Raw genomic sequence first — 17,967 nt, 5'->3', positions numbered from 1 at the left:
AGTCTGCAGTATTTTGTTCCAAATAAAGAAAGGATACAACATAAGATCCAAAGACCCCAAATGTACTGGGACAATAAAGAAGCCCTATTATTTATTTATCCTGAAACTCTTCCCACCTTCTGAAGCTTCCTCAGGTTCTCAACTTTGGGCTCTTGTTAACTTCTCCGTGTGGAAGATGCCGGGGGTGTTGGGGATGGAGAAGGCGTTGGAGGAGAACAATATAGTCCTGCAAAGGATGTGTGACCACAGGAGAGAGTGGAAGAGGGAGGGAGGGAGGCTCATGACTTACCTCGCCACTTGGACCCGCATGGGATATGCAAAGGCATGCTCGTCACCACCAACAGTATCTCAGGAAAATGACGGAGGAGACGGACGCTCATGATATCCCGTGCATCTCTGACACCCTACCCCGTGAGTTAGAAATCATGAAGGAGAATTTAGCATAGGCCCATCATGTTAAAATGAAAAAGGACAGAGTGCTTGCCTTGCATGCACGAGGCCCTGGGTTCAAACCTGAGCACCACAAAAAAAAAAAAAGAGAAAGAAAGAAAAAGGAAAGTAAAAATATCAAAGTGCATACAGTACAGTACTAAAGGTAGATGATTCTTTTGTGTCCACCCCCCTTTGGAATCATCTGTATTCTCAGAACATTTCTAATGAACCAAAGTTCCATTCTAATGCAGAGGACGTCTAGTGAGATGGCATGCTCTGCATTGGGAAATCTCTGACAACCACAGGCTCGTTCTGTGTAACACGCAGCACGCAACGCTTAGAGCTTACACGTGGCTACCAAGATGCCTGTTCTTTTTTAATTGACTCTTGCAAGGCAAGAGTCAATGTTTTTTATGAATTTTAATAAGAAACCCCAGAAGATATGCGTGTGCCCTCTGGTGGTCCCTGACCCAACACTATTCTGTCCAGTCGGGTCAATGGCACGCCTCTTCCACGCAGGAACGCTGGTGGGCGCTCGGGAAGCCAGGGTGACAAGACCCTGTCCTGACATGGGTCCCTGGGAACTCGGAAAGCCCACGTTGTTCTACTCAGATTCCGCACATGCGAAACTGCAGTCTGGAACCGACCCATGAAATAAACACAGACTTTTTAAGGGTAAAACAATAGGACAAAAGGGCTGTATATTGTCCCTAAGATGACATATGAATCTTAAAATGCATGATGTTTGGATTATTCACAAGAGCCCTGCACGAAGGATGTCCCCAGGAATTCTGCCAGGGACGTGCCTGAGATTGTAGATAAGACTCAAGCATCTGGAGCTGTCCCACAATGGGAGCGACATCACTCGGGGCTTTTCCGTCCACATCAATAGGAGGATTTGCCTGAGAACATATGCACTGCAAGGCGCTCTCAGGCCTCAAGGTCACCGCTGCACACTGCTGAAGGCCCCTCCTGCTCATAGCACAACGCGGGACTCGCTTCACTGGGTAAAACTGAGTGTGTGTGTGTGTGTGTGTGTGTGTGTGCGTGTGTGTGTATGTGTGTGTGTGCGTGCACACGCGTACACTATCCCCCATCAGCACATGAAGAAACAATCCAATTACAATTTAAATAACTGGTGTTTCAACACTTTTTCTCTGTGGTCAATACATTCTTCAGTCTCTTGCTTGATTTGAACTACCCTAACCCAAGGAAATTGTTATCACATACTAAATCCTCAACTTCTCAACACCAGGTTGCAATTTCCTTAATTTTGAAGCCCACATCAGTCAGTCCCGTGGGCTCAAATGAAGCAATGATTTCAATAAGCACAACTGCACAAGCAACCCCCCCATTCTCCAGTCTGTGCTAACACAGGACCGTCAGACCCGTTATCAGAGACCCTACAGACGTCAATGTATTACTCACGGGTAAAAATACAGCCCGAGAGGAGCTGTATTTTTAGCAATTCTCTTGCTACAATAGCTCAGCTTAAAGCAACTTTTAAAGTTTCTGATCTGGCTGTCAAGCATCTACAGAGAGTTTGTGAACAATCGAGTGCATTTCAAGGTCTTTTTCCTTTGAAACAGGCGTATCTGAGCAGAGGACAGTCATGGTCACGGGACTGCAGCTGTCACCTGGAGGCTTGGTCTGTCTAAAAGGCAGTGTGAGGGTGCACAGACCCTCTGCCACCCTGCCTGAAAGCTGTCCCGTCTCTCGGCCCCCTTCCTGGATCCAGAGGACTCTGTCCTGGGTACTGTGCCTGGCATCACCTTTGGATACCCCAAGAAGTCATCTTGGGCTATTGAAATTAACCTCAATTTTGATTACGTCAGAATTTTAAATGATTTTTTTTTAAAAATTTTAAAAAGTTTGTATGTCTCCCTTATAAGATACTGACCACAATCTTGATCATATAATTTTCTGGTCTTGATCTATGATTTTTAAAAGAACATGCAGATTACCTCTTAAAGACAGATAACAAATGGCACTACAATGCCTTTCAACTGGTGGAAATTCATAGAGAAGCCCGCATTTAGTAATCGCTTCTGCTTTTTTTAAAGACTGCTTTTGAATTGAGATGGATTTATCTCAACATCGCTCAATATGCTTATTTATTTGCTAATTTACTCATATCACAAATGGAATCAGAAATGAAGCCAAGGCAGAAAATGTGTGCCATAAATTCATTTACATTTGCAGAAGTCACCGGGCAAATTGCAGAACTGAGCCTATGAGTTTGAAGTCAGGGCGTGAAGCCCATCTCACGGGGTGGGGGTGAGGCTGTGGTCTTGTAGCTTCCCTACACCTTGCCCTGGTGACAGTGACTCTGTCACAGTGACCCCTCTACAGTGCACCATGTCCCACTGCAGCCAGGGCAGGGAGGACAGGGTGTAGTGGGGGTCGGTCAAGGTGGTCAGTTCTTTCCAATTCACTCACATGAAAATGTGCTAATCCTATTTCAGTAAATGCACTGACTTGAACTGGGACTACATGGTCAGTTAATCTGTTGCCATCTGACCCCAACACAGATCTCTGCATGTGCTTGGAGAAAGGCTGCAGAGTTCAGGGTCACCTGGAAAGACTTTCTGAACGTGCTGGCAGTGACAGGCCAGGAGGGAAATCACAGTGTCCCCATTGTGTGCTTGCCTGGTGGAGACTATTTTGTCCTTTAATTACAACTACAAAAACAATCCTGCCTCAAGAACTTCAGGAAGCAACCCTCCTACTGCCAAGCAGTGAACCAGCCTCGCAGGAACTTCCCTTCCAGCTGCTTGGCTCCTGGACACTAGAGGGCGCAAAGTGTCCCTCTAAAAGGTCCTTAGAGAGAACACCCACACGCCCAAGTCCCAACTTCAAATCCCCTGAACTGATGTTATTATCCACAAAGCTGTCATGCTTTTATCCATTAAAATTAAAGCCCAATATTCATAATGTAGAGAAGTTTTTCAAAAAATGTGAATTGTGTGCTTTTACAGAGCAGAAGGACATACAGACTTTAAGGGGCAAAGATAGCAGATCTGCCCCTTAGACTAAAGGCACGTTTTTTCCAGGTGAGGTTAGACCATGGACATTGTATAATTGCTCTGGCCCACTATTACAATTTTGAACCCCAAGAAATATTATACTTTACAATAATTCAAGACAGTTCCAAACATTCCTGGTACAAGTTGCATTGAATTAACAGGCCAGTTTCTAGTGTGTTTGTTTTCTGTGTGTGCAATACTGGTTTCAACACTAGAACTCTGCCTAAACTCAGACTTTAGTGGGGTCCTTTTAGAGCCAAAAGCTGTGCGAGGGAACAAAGATTATGCGATAATACGTCAGATATGAAAGAGTACTGTGGAAACTTCCTTCCTTTATTAATAAAAAAAAGGGGGGTATTTGGGGTTGTTGATAGTGTCTCATTTGCAAAACAGTATTATATATATAATGGCATATATATCATATATATAATGGTATCACATCTCTCTCTCTCTCTCTCTATATATATATATATACATATATGAAAGCAAAAGAAGCTTTAATACTAAATCTGATGGTTTTCTGAAAGTAATCTCATACAATTACACAAATTTTTAGGTCATCAAATGTTAAACACTCAAACAAAATTCAGTCCTTAGCAATATTTGCCCAAAATATAGCCTCTTCTGTAAGTTTCCTTCCTGTCCTCACCTGCATTTTAAAATGTCTGCAGTATTTCCTTTTTTTCCTCTTCCCCCTTCCATCTACACTGGCTCACCTACCAAGGACTGGTAAGGTCAACAGGTGAGAGCTGTTTATTTGCGTCCAGGCTGTCCGAGGCTGGCTGTGTGCGGTGTGGCACCGACCGACCTCTGAAGACGCCCAGTGGCTGTGGTCAGCAGGCACTTTCCTCTCCGTCTGCCAGCCAGCAGCAAGGCTGGCTTCCAGTGCGCTCTACAGAGGTGATGAATGACCTTCCGCCTGTGAGCCTGTCGCTTGTAGAGGCAAACGAACATGGCTCCTGCACGTCAGTGGTGTCACAGAGAAGGGAAGCGGCTGCTCCTGCGTTGTGGGGCATCCCGGCCAGCAGCACCCTGCTGCAACCGTCGGTAGGTAAGACCTTGGTGGAGGAGCCCCTGATCCTGCCTGCCCTCTGCAGCTGGCACAGGTGGAGACAGAAACCGCCTGCGGAGCTGAAGGGGCCGGAGGAGGGGAGCCTCCGTGATGTTCCACAGAAGGGGCGTTTCCTGGTGCCGCCTCCTGACCCCAGAGGCCTGGCTCGGGTGTCAGGCCTCGGCTTGGCTTCACCCTCACCTGCTGGGCGGCACCAAGGAGTCACTGAATTCACGTGTGCCAATTTTCCATTTTAAATCGGTGAATACCCTTACAGGTGGTTCAAAGGAGGAGCTGGGTCCTCTGTCACCCTCCCTCCCAGCTCCCCACAAAGAGTGGCAAACTGGAAGCCTGGAGCTGTCACCACATAAGTCACAGCCAGCACTCGCTAAGTGAATGAATGAAGCATGTCCACAAGGCCAGGAGGGCAGGGGTGGGCAGCGTGGTCGTGCCCGTGGCTAGCCCAGGACAGGCCCCAGGCTAGGCCTCAGAGTGCAGAGTGTGACTTGATATTGGGGTCTCTTTGTTCTTGGGGCAGTACTAACCAGGGACAGGGCCAGGCCGCACACTGGACAGCTGAGGCTCACCTGTGGGCTGTGCCCAAACCAGCAACCCCTCCCTGAGTTCTGAACAGAATGTGCCCAGCGTCTAGGCCACTTGTCTGGTTTCCAACAGCCTTCTAAGCAACTCCTGAGATTTTTCACTCAAAATACGATTACAGCTGGTGTTGTGGGTCATCAAGCCCCCCTGTCCCGCACTCCAGGTAGTGAACAGATGAGAGACAGAGGGAGGCCCCTGCCCCCGATCCCCCCGCCTCCAGCAGTCACAACTCCTCTCCCTGCGTCCAGCTGCGGGCCAGGGTCACCTTGGAAGTGGCTTTTTGAGCAGCTTCCCAAGTCCCTGGGAAGTGAGGAAGGTAAATAGTTTCTAAGAGGGTGTCTGATCCTGTGTGTTATGGGATTTCCTGCTCAGCTGGAGTCCTAACAGTACCTGGCAGCAAGTGGACATTGAATTAAAAGAAATACTCAGTGAACAAGTGACTGAATGAGTTTACATCTATCCCACCCGCATCATGATAAGTGATCAGAATCTGGACTTTGATATAAAATCATAGCTCCCATTTGTATATTACTAGATAATTTTCCAAAGTAACTCTGCCTAAAATTATTATTTTTAGATAAACTATTTCAGCAACTAGGTAGGTTTCAGGCATATCTGTAGAAACCATCCTAAAGGCAGATTCACTGCCTTTCTAGGCACCTACCATATCACCCGGGAGGTTATGTTTCCCAAGATGGTTCAGTAGAATTTTCTACCCACCCATGCCCTTCCACAAGATGGTGTTGACTTTGCTGCATAGAAAGGTGGGTTCCATCTACCACACCTTGAATCTGGATGGGCTGGTGCCTTTTGCAGTTCAGCTACGTGACTTCCAAGGCCAACTTCACCAGGTTTTCTTGGTAACACCCCTTCCTAAACCTCAGCCACCATAGTGGGAGGAAGCCCAAGCCACAATGCTACGTGCAGGCAGTCCAATGGTGAGTCCCAGTGACAGCCAGCACGGACCCCCGGACGTATAAATGAACAAACTACCAGATGACCCCAGCCCTGACACCAACAGACACTTGACCACAACTGTACAAGAGACCCTGAACAAAGAATGCCTATCTCAGTCGACCAACCCCTGGAACCATGAACGATCATTGTGCTGTCGAGTCTCTGAGCTTTGGAGTGATTTGTAATATGTAATGTATTATTGCAATATGTAATTAGAATGTCATAGCCAGACGCCTTTCTCAAGAAAAGACATTTGCAACCTTGTTAAAGCAGAAAATACTCTTCCTATGTGATTGTCCCTCTATCTCCCCAAATGTGTACTGACATTGGCTGTAAGTAACAGGCCAGGCACTGAGGGTGCGTGAAAGTTCTCTCCCAAGAGAGCCTGCACAGTAGTTGGAAAGAAAAGCATATCAAATTGCAGCACTTTAACGTAAAAGAGAACATAAGAACTGGGCCTCAACAGTTCCTCCCTCCCCTCTCTACCTGCTTCCTCCTCCACTTGGTGGCTATGCAGATGCCACAGGTCACTTCACCCCATCAGGAGACCCTTTGAGCTCTGAAGTTCTCCATCCTTGCTCAGAGCCATCAGGTCTCCAGGTCCTGGGTTACTGGTGTTCGTCCCCACGATCTAAAAACATCTCCGCCCATCCACCCAAGATCACCTCCCCAAAGAGACCTGGGGAAATTCCCATGTATCCCTCTGTGACTTCCAGATCAGAGGGTAAATTGGAAGCACAGGCTGAGGCTGAGGATTCACCACCCCACGTTACTAAAACGAAAAGCCCTGATGTGAAGAAGCTGTGTACACCATGTTCTCTGAAGCACCAGCTCCTGGAAACCAGGGCTGCCCCTCACACCCTCTCTCGGGCTTCCAGCACACAGTGGGCAGGGGGTGGCATGCATGGGTCAGTTCTGGTTGTAATAAGAACCATCTGGGCGATTTCACTTGGCAGGACTGCTGGGCTGGAGCTTCACTGTGGGCAAAGGTAACATGCACAGGTACACACAGCAGGTCCCCATTTTGTCAAATTAGAGTCCCTTTTCCTTCCCCAAGGGGAACAGGAAAAAAATGTCAGTCCCTAGCAGGATCCTGGGCAGACACCTGCTGGGTTCTGGAAAGGTCATCTTTTTTCTTTTCTTTTTTCTTTTCTTTTCAGATGGGGTCTGGCTCTGTTGATCCATGCTGGTCTTGAACTCCTAGTCTCTAAAGATCCTGAGTAGCTGGGACTACAGGGTGTGCTGCTGAACCCTGCTCGTTTTTTCTTCCTTTAACTGTTGTTTTGGTTATACATAACATTATGATTCATTTCTTAACTCACAAAGTCAATTCTTGTAGGCAGAGCAACGCTGCCCTGATCCAACATAGCTAGGCTGCCTGAGTCTCCCACGCTGAGTGAGGACGTGAGATCTTCCATTCCACGGACTTAAAGCTGCTCTGAGCTTTTCATCAGGAATGGGAAGCATTAATGTGTCTCACATGCCACTCTCTGTTTTATGGCATTCTTACGCTGGGGAGCACTTTTTATTTTATTATTTTCTTTAATAGTCAGAAAACTGGGAAGTTCACAAAGAAATTTTTCAACTGCCTTTAGTGACCCTTAACCTAAGAGGTTTTTTCTGCCTAATCTGTAAATTGGAGTTGAAAGTATTCCGGAACCTCTGCTGGGGGGAGCGCTTTGCCCTTATAGAGCTAGGAGGTGGCTGACAGTGCAGCTATACACACATGTGCTCCTTTGTCAGTGACCGCAAACCACAACCAGATGTGAACTATCAGCTGCTACCTTGTAGTGACCCAGGGAAGCCGAGGCTAATCCAGATCATTCTTAATAACTCAAAACTGCCACCTTTTAACTACCTAACTTTTTTTTCTCACTTACAAATGCAAAATAGAATTGACAGTACACATTGAGATCCATTTCCCACTGACTCTGTACAGATTTCTCTGATAAGAGCCAGGAGGGAAAAGCTTTCTGCTAAATTGTGTCCTGTCATCTGAGTGTGCTTTGGTGTAGGCCCTCAGCCAACCAGGGTCGGGAAGGAGAGAAGCACTGCTGGAAATCAGAGACACCTCTTGTGACCTTGTCCCCAAATTCGGGAAGCACGACACTCCTTGGATTGTCAGACTGCTTTTACACATGTTAGGAAACACAGAAGGCTCAGCTGAAGAATGTTTGCCAAGCATTCCGACCAGCTGACTGTCACTCTTCTGCATTTAAATCTAATGAATCTAAGTGAGGGACAAAAGTCAACAGACAGCAGGATGATTCAGGACCACCCGAGTGAGTGAATGAATCATTCCACAGGGTACATGAACAGTCTATCAATATCATGTCTGTTTCCTACATCCAAGAGAACTATTTTGACATAAAATCAAACATATGAGATTGTTTCAGACACTGAATTTCACTTTTCACCCTAGAGCAGGTCTGAGGTAGACTGCATGCAGGTGCACAGCTGGACGCCTGGCGACTGCATACCCACGAACACAGTCCTCACGCCGGGCCTCCCTGGAACGGGATGTGGTCACACACAGAGGCAGCACAGGCACAGTCACGTTATCATCTTCCACCGCCTCTGAGGCTGAGACTGGTCAGCCATGGTTCAATGGACCACATGGGAGAAAAACAATTCTGCCAATCAAAATTAGTCATAACACAATCGTATCGATTGTAAGACATATCCCGGGTCTTGAAAATAAATATGTGCCCCAGAACTGATGCAGTGTGGTGTTTGCATGGAAGAACAGTCCAGGAAACACCAGAACTCCTCAGAACTGGTGGCACAGACATCGGGGGCTGATGGGGCTGATGGTGGAGGGGCTGCTGGGTACAGGATGCCGGCCAGCTTCCTGGCCTCCTCTCAGTAGCCACCACCAGCTCCCCACTCCTTACAGTTATGGCAATTGAAACGGTCTTCTGACGTTGCCAAACGTCCCTGCGGGCGGCAGAGACTGAAGAGCTCCCCTTGAGAACCAGTGGAACCAAGCAGTCCAACTGTGTAATGGGGTTTATTTTCAATCTCTCTCTCTCTCCCAGATGAGACATATTGAAAAATACTACGGCAGGCAGAGCGTGTAGCTTGAGAGTTAGAAAGAACACACTGCGTGTCTACTGATCAGAGACTGGATAAACACACCACACGTACTTACAGGAGAGAGGAAGATGGAAATGAACTGCTCAGGAGAGTCAAGATGTTTAAATGAATTTATAGCAAATGCAGAGAGAACATCCTGAAGAATAAAATTCAGTTTGGAGGCTGAGAGCAGGAGACAACCGCCTCTTGTTAAGTCAAACCTTTGGGGGGAAGCAGGGTAGAATAAGTATGTACTGCTTGTGTAATGGGAAAAAAAAATTCAAATAGTTCTTTTTTTAAGACAGAAACTAACATGTCAAGAAAATTTTAAAACATTTATTAAAAAACGTAACAGACTATCGGTTAGACTTTGTAGAATACTGAAATACATATTTACACGGATGCAAAGAGGCTAAAGTTTATTCATTTACCCAAGAAATATTTATTGAACATCTACATTATAAAACATGCCGTTAGCAAAATACGAGGCTTGTTAATAAAAGTCTCCCGAAGGAAAAGAAGTTTGTTGAGCCCCAAAGGAACAGGCCAGGTTCAGATGGTGGGGGGAAAGTGGCAGAATCCGTGAAGATCAGGAAACTGGGAAAAAGAACAGTGGTTCCACGCTGTCGCAGGTCGAGCTGAGAAAGGCACTGAGATGGGAAAATCTCGGGGCGTCCACAGCGACTATTCGCAGTTGATTCACTGGGACTCACGGGAGGAACTCAGGACAGTTCATGCAAGTGATTCTGACCAGAGCGTAGGTCATGGCCATGCGAGAGGAGATGGCCACAGGGACCACCGCCCTTCACGTGACCTTGAACAAGGCTTGGTTCTGCAAAAACAGAGTGAACGCGGAGAAGAGCAGAGATGTGCTGCTGTCCCCCTGGGCAATCTCCCCCGAAAACCAGCAAAGGCGTCCACCCCAAGAACGTAGAGCAACCCAAAGAAAGAAGAGGGCAGCAACACAAAAAAGAATGGAATTAATGAAAGAGAAAACGAGTATGTGGTGGGGAAGATGAGCAGGGCCAGATGTGGTTCTTTGAAAAGATTATTTATAAACCACTTATGAGCACAATTAATGAGAAAACAAAAAGATTAAGATAACAACGTCAAAAATAAAAAAGGAAAAATTACTATAGGTCCTGGAGACATCGGAAGGACTATACCATATTGGAATCAATTTCCTATGGATAAATATGAAAAATTCAACTAAAATAGACAAACTTCTTGGAAAATAAAATCTATCAAAACTGCCAAAAGAAAAACACAAAGTCTGAACCCCTACACTATCAAAGACATTGAATAATCTCAAAACTTCTCAATCTCAAACTCCAGGAAAAAAAAAATTCCAGGCTGATACTGATTTATCAGCAAATTTTAAAACATATTTAAAGATACGATTCCAGACTTATGTAAACTTTTTCAACCAACAGAAAAGGAAGAAATTTTGATATTAAAATGCATCAAGGACATTATTCTGGGGGGATACCAGGGATTGAACTCAAGGGCACTTGACCACTGGGCCATATCCCCAGGCCTAGTCTGTATTTAGAGACAGGATATCACTGCTTAGTGCCTTGTTTGGCTGAGGCTGGCTTTGATCTCACAATCCTCCTGCCTCAGCCTCCAAAGCTGCTGGGATTACAGGCGTGCACCATTGTGCCTGCTGGACACACTTGATTTTTGACAAAAGTGGCCCTGCAGCAGAGCTAATGAAGGTGAACACTTGTAGTAAATGGTGCTAGGAAACGTGACATCCACATATACCAAAAGAAAAGAAAGAAAAGAAAAAGAAGCTTGATGAGTCATACATACAATCACTGGAATCAATGCCACATAAATTGCAGATCTAAATATGAGAAGCAAAATTATAAAGTTTTCAAGACGTAATAAAGAAAAATACGTTCATGACTTTGGGATGGGGATTTTGTACGCAAGGCCAAAAACTATCTGCAAAGGGAAAAACTAGTAAATGGAACTGGATTAAAATTTTTTAAAATAAGAACTTTTTTTTTCATCTAAAGATCCATTAAGAAACTAAAAAGGAACCCAGAAAGTGGAAGGTGATATTTGTAGCACACCTCAGCTCCCATTTCTATCCACCGTATGTAAAGAACTTCTATGAATCAATAAGACATACAACCCAGTGGGAAAACAAGGAAGAAGTTTGAACAGGCCTTCATAAATATGATACCCAAAGAGCCATTAAATATAGGAAAGATCCTCTACTTCACTGGAAACCCAGGAAATGCAAGCCAAAACATAATGAAAGAAAACAGCACACACAGAGGATGTCTAGAATGAAGAAGGCACGGACATGCACAGACGTGCGCTCACATCAGATGGAGACAGGAAACGTGTGTCTTTCTCAGCTGGGGAAGAGCAGACAGCATATTCAAAGGGGCAACTGAATGAGACAGCTTGCAATGGTGAGGGCTAAGCGAGTGAAATCGGAAGGGCGGTGGAGGCCCCAGGTGAGGAAGGGAAGCATCTCCACCCTCGAGCCCAGGATGGTGAGGGAGGCAGCGGCGGCCACGGAGGAACCACGGAGAGGGCAAAGGGAGAAAGTGGGAGACGGACCTGACCTCTTCTCTTGCCACCACACCTCACCCCGGTGGCCCTCACCAGCTGAACCCAGGGGGAGACAGGACAGGGAGCCCCTCTGCTGCCACCAGCCAAAGCCAAGCTCCTGGGGCCAGAAGCAGGGCAGAGAGGGAAGGAGAGGCACAGAGGGAACCCAGCACATCAAGCGCCATGGCAGACGTGGCGTCCCACCACTAACTGCAGTTGCCACATGTGCCTACTCAGCACACTTTGCCCACCACGGCCAAACATCAGGAGCACCCGACACCGCTCGGGAAAGCAAGGGATAGGTGGCCGTGCATCGCACCACACTCCAGGGAAACAGAGCTACACATGAGCAGAGGAAGGAGCCTCCACAGACATGGAGCTGGCGGGGACAGGCCAAGCTTAACCACAGTGAGTCAGCACAGTCACCAAGAAAGTCGTGGATGGCAGCAGGAAGCCAGGGGCAGGGTGGCACGCTGTCCACCTCGAGAGGGGTGCGGGCAGAACTGGGAAGGCGCCCCAGGGAAGCACTCTGTTTTGTGACTGATTATGATATGCATTCACTGCCCAGGTGTTTTTATCTACATGTTATGTTTCAAATTTTTTAGAAAATCAATCTTAAAAGCCTATGGATAAAAATTAATAAGATTAATAAAATAATGCAATTAAGTTTAATTAAAATTAAAGCAAATTAATTTTAAAAATGCAGGGAACGTCAGATGCTGAGAAGGCAGCCTCTTGCTGGCTGGTCAGCGTCTGACTGCTTGAGTAACTCAGGACGCTGCCCAGCCGCACATACAGGAGCAGGAGGGAGGAGACACGGAGAAGCCTCACATCAGTCAGCTTCCAAACACGGGAGCCCCAGGCAGACCACAGAAAGCGTCTAGCAGAAAACACCCTTGTCGTGATCCATCCCCTCCGAAGCAGAAGTAAACGAAGGGACCCTCCAGGGCTGGCTCTGTCCCCAGGTCAGCACGTCAAAGTTCTGCATCAGAAGAAGAGGTTCCAGAGCACCAGAGGAGAGTGACTTCAGCCACGGAGAGGGGGGAACCTGCCTCCAGTGTGTGGTCACTTGCTCTTCCTGCAGGGGACAGAGCAGTGGGCCTCTGGTGCAGGTGTGAAGCACCCCCTGAGTTTGCTCAGGACCCTCTCCACTCCTGGGGGAGGGCCAGGTCTGGAGAGGGACTTCATGAGGGGTGGCCCTTGCCAAGGAGGTGGTGTCAGGTCCAAACCTGCAGGACAGACAGGAGATGGCCCTTCCACGTCTATAGAAATGGCCCCTGAGGGTGAGGGACTAGCTTGTTAAATATTCCCGAGCCACGTGAGGCCTAGGGCCTCAGGGGACAGACAGAGCGCTGAGGTCTCTCAGATAGGACCCAAATCCCCACAGTGAGCGGGGCCCGGCTCACCCGGGGAGTACGACTGCAGTCCTGGGGGAGGGCCTGCAGCCCTGATCTGGCAGGACGCCTCTGGGGCCAGAGGCCACTGGGATGGTCTGATCCAATGGGCACATCGTAGGCTCTCCAGCGGCTCTGCCAACAAAGGTCAGTAGGCACGCAGTCCCACCTGAGATGCTGCTGCGCCAGTCAGGTGAGATGGCGGAGCAGGCGGGGCTGGAGGAAGAGCCGGCAGGCTGGCCCCAGACCAGAGAGGGAAAGCAAGGGAACGAGGCCCGAGAACATCCGTGCTGCGTGATGGCTGGTGGCCTCAAGGTCTTCATGACCAGCAAGGCAGTGACTCCCCCACTGGAGGTGAGACAGACGTGGAAAGCACAAGACCACGAGGACCCGTCAGTCCTTTAGCAAGGTGCTCATGCTCCGTGGAGACGCCAGCTGGGCTGGCTGAGGACAGGGAACAGGACTGCAGATGGAGCTCAGAGGCCAAGACTGGGTGTCCCTTCTTTGGGGAGAGAGATGAGTGCAGAGGACAGAGAAGGGTGGCCAGAGTGGGGCCTCAAGACCGTCCAGCAGTTAGAAGCCCAGCAGAGAAGCAGGCGCAGCAGGAGGATCCCAAGCTGCAGAGTGCCACCGGAGATCTGCGGTCACAGAGTTAAAGTGAGACCGGCCTGCACAGAGCCGTGGGCAACATCAGCAGTCCAAACTCAGAGCCCTGCCTGGGCCGATCACCAGAACACAGGAAGGCACAAAGAAGTTAGGACACTTGCCTACACACAGCAAGTGAACAGAAACGCTGCCAAGTCTTTCCAGACCTTCTTCCACATGCTTTAAAACTCCGCAATGCCACATCCAAAAAGCAAACAGGTGCTCAGAGACAGAAGAAGCCCACAGAGAGGAAACAGCCAGAGAGGAGGCACGGACCCTGACGTCCACAGTCCCGGGGAGAGGCGTCCTCCTGTGGATGCAGCACAGCGCAGCACAGCGAGTGGACACAGGAGCCGTACCGCCAGCTCCCCGAATGGGTCGGCAGAGAGACAACGCGATTCGGGATCGGAATTTTGGAAATCAAGATACAATAGAAAATAAGAGAAACTATCTGAGGAACGTGTAGCCTGATAGACAGGACAGTGAGAGGGCTACTCCGGACCGACAGGGCATGGTGCTCGGCTCAGCCTCTCGACTGGGATTCCAGGTTCTGCTGGAGGAGGTCGGTGGGAGCTCAGGTCCCTCTGTGTGCTCAGACATGGGTGACATTCTCCAAAGATCCACGATTTGGGGGTTGACTGTTAAAAACATGATGTGTGTAACATTCAGATGTCTCTGGGTAAGTGTGATTATTCTCCTAATCAGCTCAAGTTCCAGCAGGAAGAGCTACGATCGGCATTGTGGACGAAAACACTGAACAGTGGCACATCCCAATGGAGCACGTCCTACTGTAGAAATCGCTTAGACTGGAGCCGAGGGTGGCATCAATCATTCCTCATAATGTGTGTCCCCTGCCCGCAAACAGGCTGCAAGAAAAACTGCTTTTAAGAAGTAGTATAATTTCACATATAAGTGTTGGCATAATCTAGCCAATTATAGTAAAAGATATAAAATAAGATTTGTACTTTCTCTCAAATGTAAGGGAAGATTTATTTCTGATGTAATGGTCTTTACAAAATACATATTTTGGGTCCCTTTTTCTTACTGTATCTATAAATTTATTAATAAAAGGCTTTGCCTTGATTTACTAACATTTGAAAAGATGGATTATATTGGTATTGCAAGAAGAGGCTACCATAAATTAAAAAATCCATCCACTGTCTTATTTCAATCTGACAAATGATTGTCTAAAATTATAATCAATTAAAGCTATTTGAAAGTTATAAAATGGAATTTGCCATAATTGCTCTTCTAGCCAAGTTAAAACACTCCAGCTATTTTTAATCATCAGTTTATAGTGGGGTTCAAGTATTTCAAAGTATGTCACTTTAATCAAGCAATTATCTATGTGGAGGTTCCCACAACCACATGAAAGTTGGGTTCAAAATAACTCCCAGGTATTTATCAAAGTTCAGTCCGTGTCCTGTCTCATAAATCAGTTTCAGACAAGACAAAGGGAAAAAGCAAATTCCTGTTTATTCCAGTCTTGCTCCCGCCCATCCCAAACACTGAGCCCTTTCTTCATGTGAATGTCCAGCTGAAAGCTGAGCAGCCCCACCAACCACCCCTTCGGACACGGTAGAGAAGGCTCCCGGCCGGGAAGCCATCTCTCTGGGATGTAGACCTGCTCTTGCACGTGGACCAGCGGAGCTGTTTCTCACGTGGGAGCAACTCTGCAAAGAAGGCTCACCAAAGGAGGCTTTGTTTCCGGGCGAGGCCGGTCTTCTACTCAGACTCGTTTTGTTAGGTATCACTGGATCACACACCTCCAGGTTCCCTCTCCAGAACACACGAGGAGGCGAGGAGGCACGATCAAAGTAACGTGGGTTCAAGTGCAAATCCTGCCCGTGTTCCTCAGCAGCTCCTGCCGGAGCACGAGACTTGAACTCACTCTCAGTGGTTGTCTCTCCTACCTAAGCAGCCCGAGATGCTATCCCTGCCCCCCTTCACCACCCCCGGAAGGAGCTGCAGTCAGACCTCAGTCCATATCCATGGAAACAGCCCCAGGAGCATCCATCACTAACATCACCCCAAAAAAATCATTTAGGGAAAAATTAATTCTAATACTTTTTTTTTTTTTTTTTGTAATTTCGTGGAGAAAGTGGGTTTGGTTGTACAACAACCATAAACTGCTAGTTTAGCACAGGTGGAAACCACAGCCAGTTCTTGGTGAGCCTGTCACCTCAGCTGCTTCTCACCATAATCCCATGGAAGGTGCCTTCTTCCCGCTGCACACAGAGGAAGCAGAGTCACACAGGGTAAGTCCTGTCCCCAGAGCCAGACAGTGAGGCAGAGTCCCTTGGAACCAGGGCCCTGACCCGGAAGCTGGGGCCATGCTGAACCCCTTCCCCAGGTGGCCACCTCTGAGTGATGTTCTGTAGGTGATCCTCTCCCACCCATCACCGCGACTTCCCGCAAAGCCCCCGTCACCACGGGGAATACCCATCAACACCCAGCCCAATTTGCTACTGGGTTTCAATGTTATTTCATATGAAAACAATCAACAGCAGAAGGGACCCTGATCTCGTTTCAAAAACATAATTTGAAAGGAATTCACTGGGAAAGCTCCAGAAGCCCAGTGATCGCCCATGGGCTCCTGAAAGGGCCTCTCAGGTACCTGGCTCTGCTTCGGACCCCACCACGCATTTCAAAATACACGTCTGGCTGCTCCTGCTCACCCGGAGGAACAGGGTCTCGAATCCAGAGTCAAGGCTGCACTTTGAGACACACTTTGTTTTTGTAGGTGTTCAAGGATTTGGAATCAAAGTGGCAGAATTATTAAAATTAATCCAATTTTCTCTCATTTATTTTGCCAGTTCCTGCCTCTGAAAGACGTGTTTTAGAAGGCACCGTTCAACCCGCCATTGACAAGCGGAGCTTTCTTTGGAATCCCCAAGGCCCAACCGAGACCACGCTGTTCTCAGCCCCCCTGGAAGGAAGGTGGAACACGCCATTTGACTGGAGCTCACATTTAATTACAGTGTCAAAATTCAAAGTTAAATTGCTTTAATCAGCTGCCAAGACTGTGAGTCTCTCTGGCTTCGATTTCTGTAAACAAAGAATAAATTCAAATGTGACACACAGTGGCAGGCTCGCGTCCACCGCTGGACCAGGAATGGTTTTGCAACCCCTGCTCGCCAGTCGGTCAGTCAACATCTCCACGCTCAGGACCCTGCTGATCCTTCCCAACTGAGCACACAGGACCATCCCAAGGCCTGCGGAGCAGAGTCCTGAGACTCCTCTCAGACCCAGGCGGGGTGCCCACAGCCGTGAAGGCCGAGGAAAGTCGCTGCTGACCTTTCCTGCTCCGACTTGGGGCAGATCTACCAACATTGTTGAATGTTTAAAATGTAATAAGCCAAAGGACCCTTGTGAATAAAATGTGCTATGACTTAAAACTCCCAAAGATGGGAGCGGTGCTAAGAAGTTAGGCTTCCTCTGCTGCGGAGGAACACGCAGGAGCCGCCTGCCCCTCAGACACCAATGGAAGGACCTTCCCAGGCAAACACAGCATGCTTCATTTTGGAAATGTTTAGAAGTCTGTAAGGAGAGACTCTCCACCCCCAGCCCCAGTTCAACCTAGCACTGGTGAGCAAGTGACCACTGAGATTCCCCAGCACCAGAGTTCTGGAACCTTCCGTTTGCAATGCTGCCTAAAGGAAACACAAAATTCGGACAACACACAAGCTCTCATGCAAAGTGAGGCCATAAGTGGTGAGTTAAGGATCCAGGTGGGCAGCGCAGCTTTCCACAGCGAGCCACCTGCAGGGAAGATGGGGACAGACGTGGTGGCAAGAACAGCAACTGCAATTGCAGAAAGATCAGAAAATCAAACTTTGAAACTGAAAGGGGAATTCAGGATCAGACAGTCCAAGTAAGGATGACAGGGGGTGCTGGAGGCCCCCCCTGCTGGTGTGTGGAAGACCTCACCCCTGGTCCTCCTGGCACCTGGCACCCTCCGCTGCCTCGCCTTTGGCATTACCCTCTCCTGGGTTCCATGTCCCTGCCCAGGAGCTCCGGGAAGGGCCATGTCTGTACCGTTTCCCTGCCTCTTAGAGACAGACGCCTCCACAGCTGCCCCAGCTCTGACGTGGAGCTCACCTGAAGGTGCACCTGACAGTTCTTCTGTCTATCTGCCCACTCGGCTCCAACACAACAGTCACGGTCCAGCACAAAGGTTGGCCTCAAGTTCTCCCTCCAGTGCTCCCTCACCCTC

Source organism: Sciurus vulgaris (assembly GCF_902686455.1).
Source record: "Sciurus vulgaris genome assembly, chromosome: 10".
In the NCBI taxonomy this organism is placed as follows: domain Eukaryota; kingdom Metazoa; phylum Chordata; class Mammalia; order Rodentia; family Sciuridae; genus Sciurus; species Sciurus vulgaris.
Note: the sequence above shows the minus strand (reverse complement) of the source record.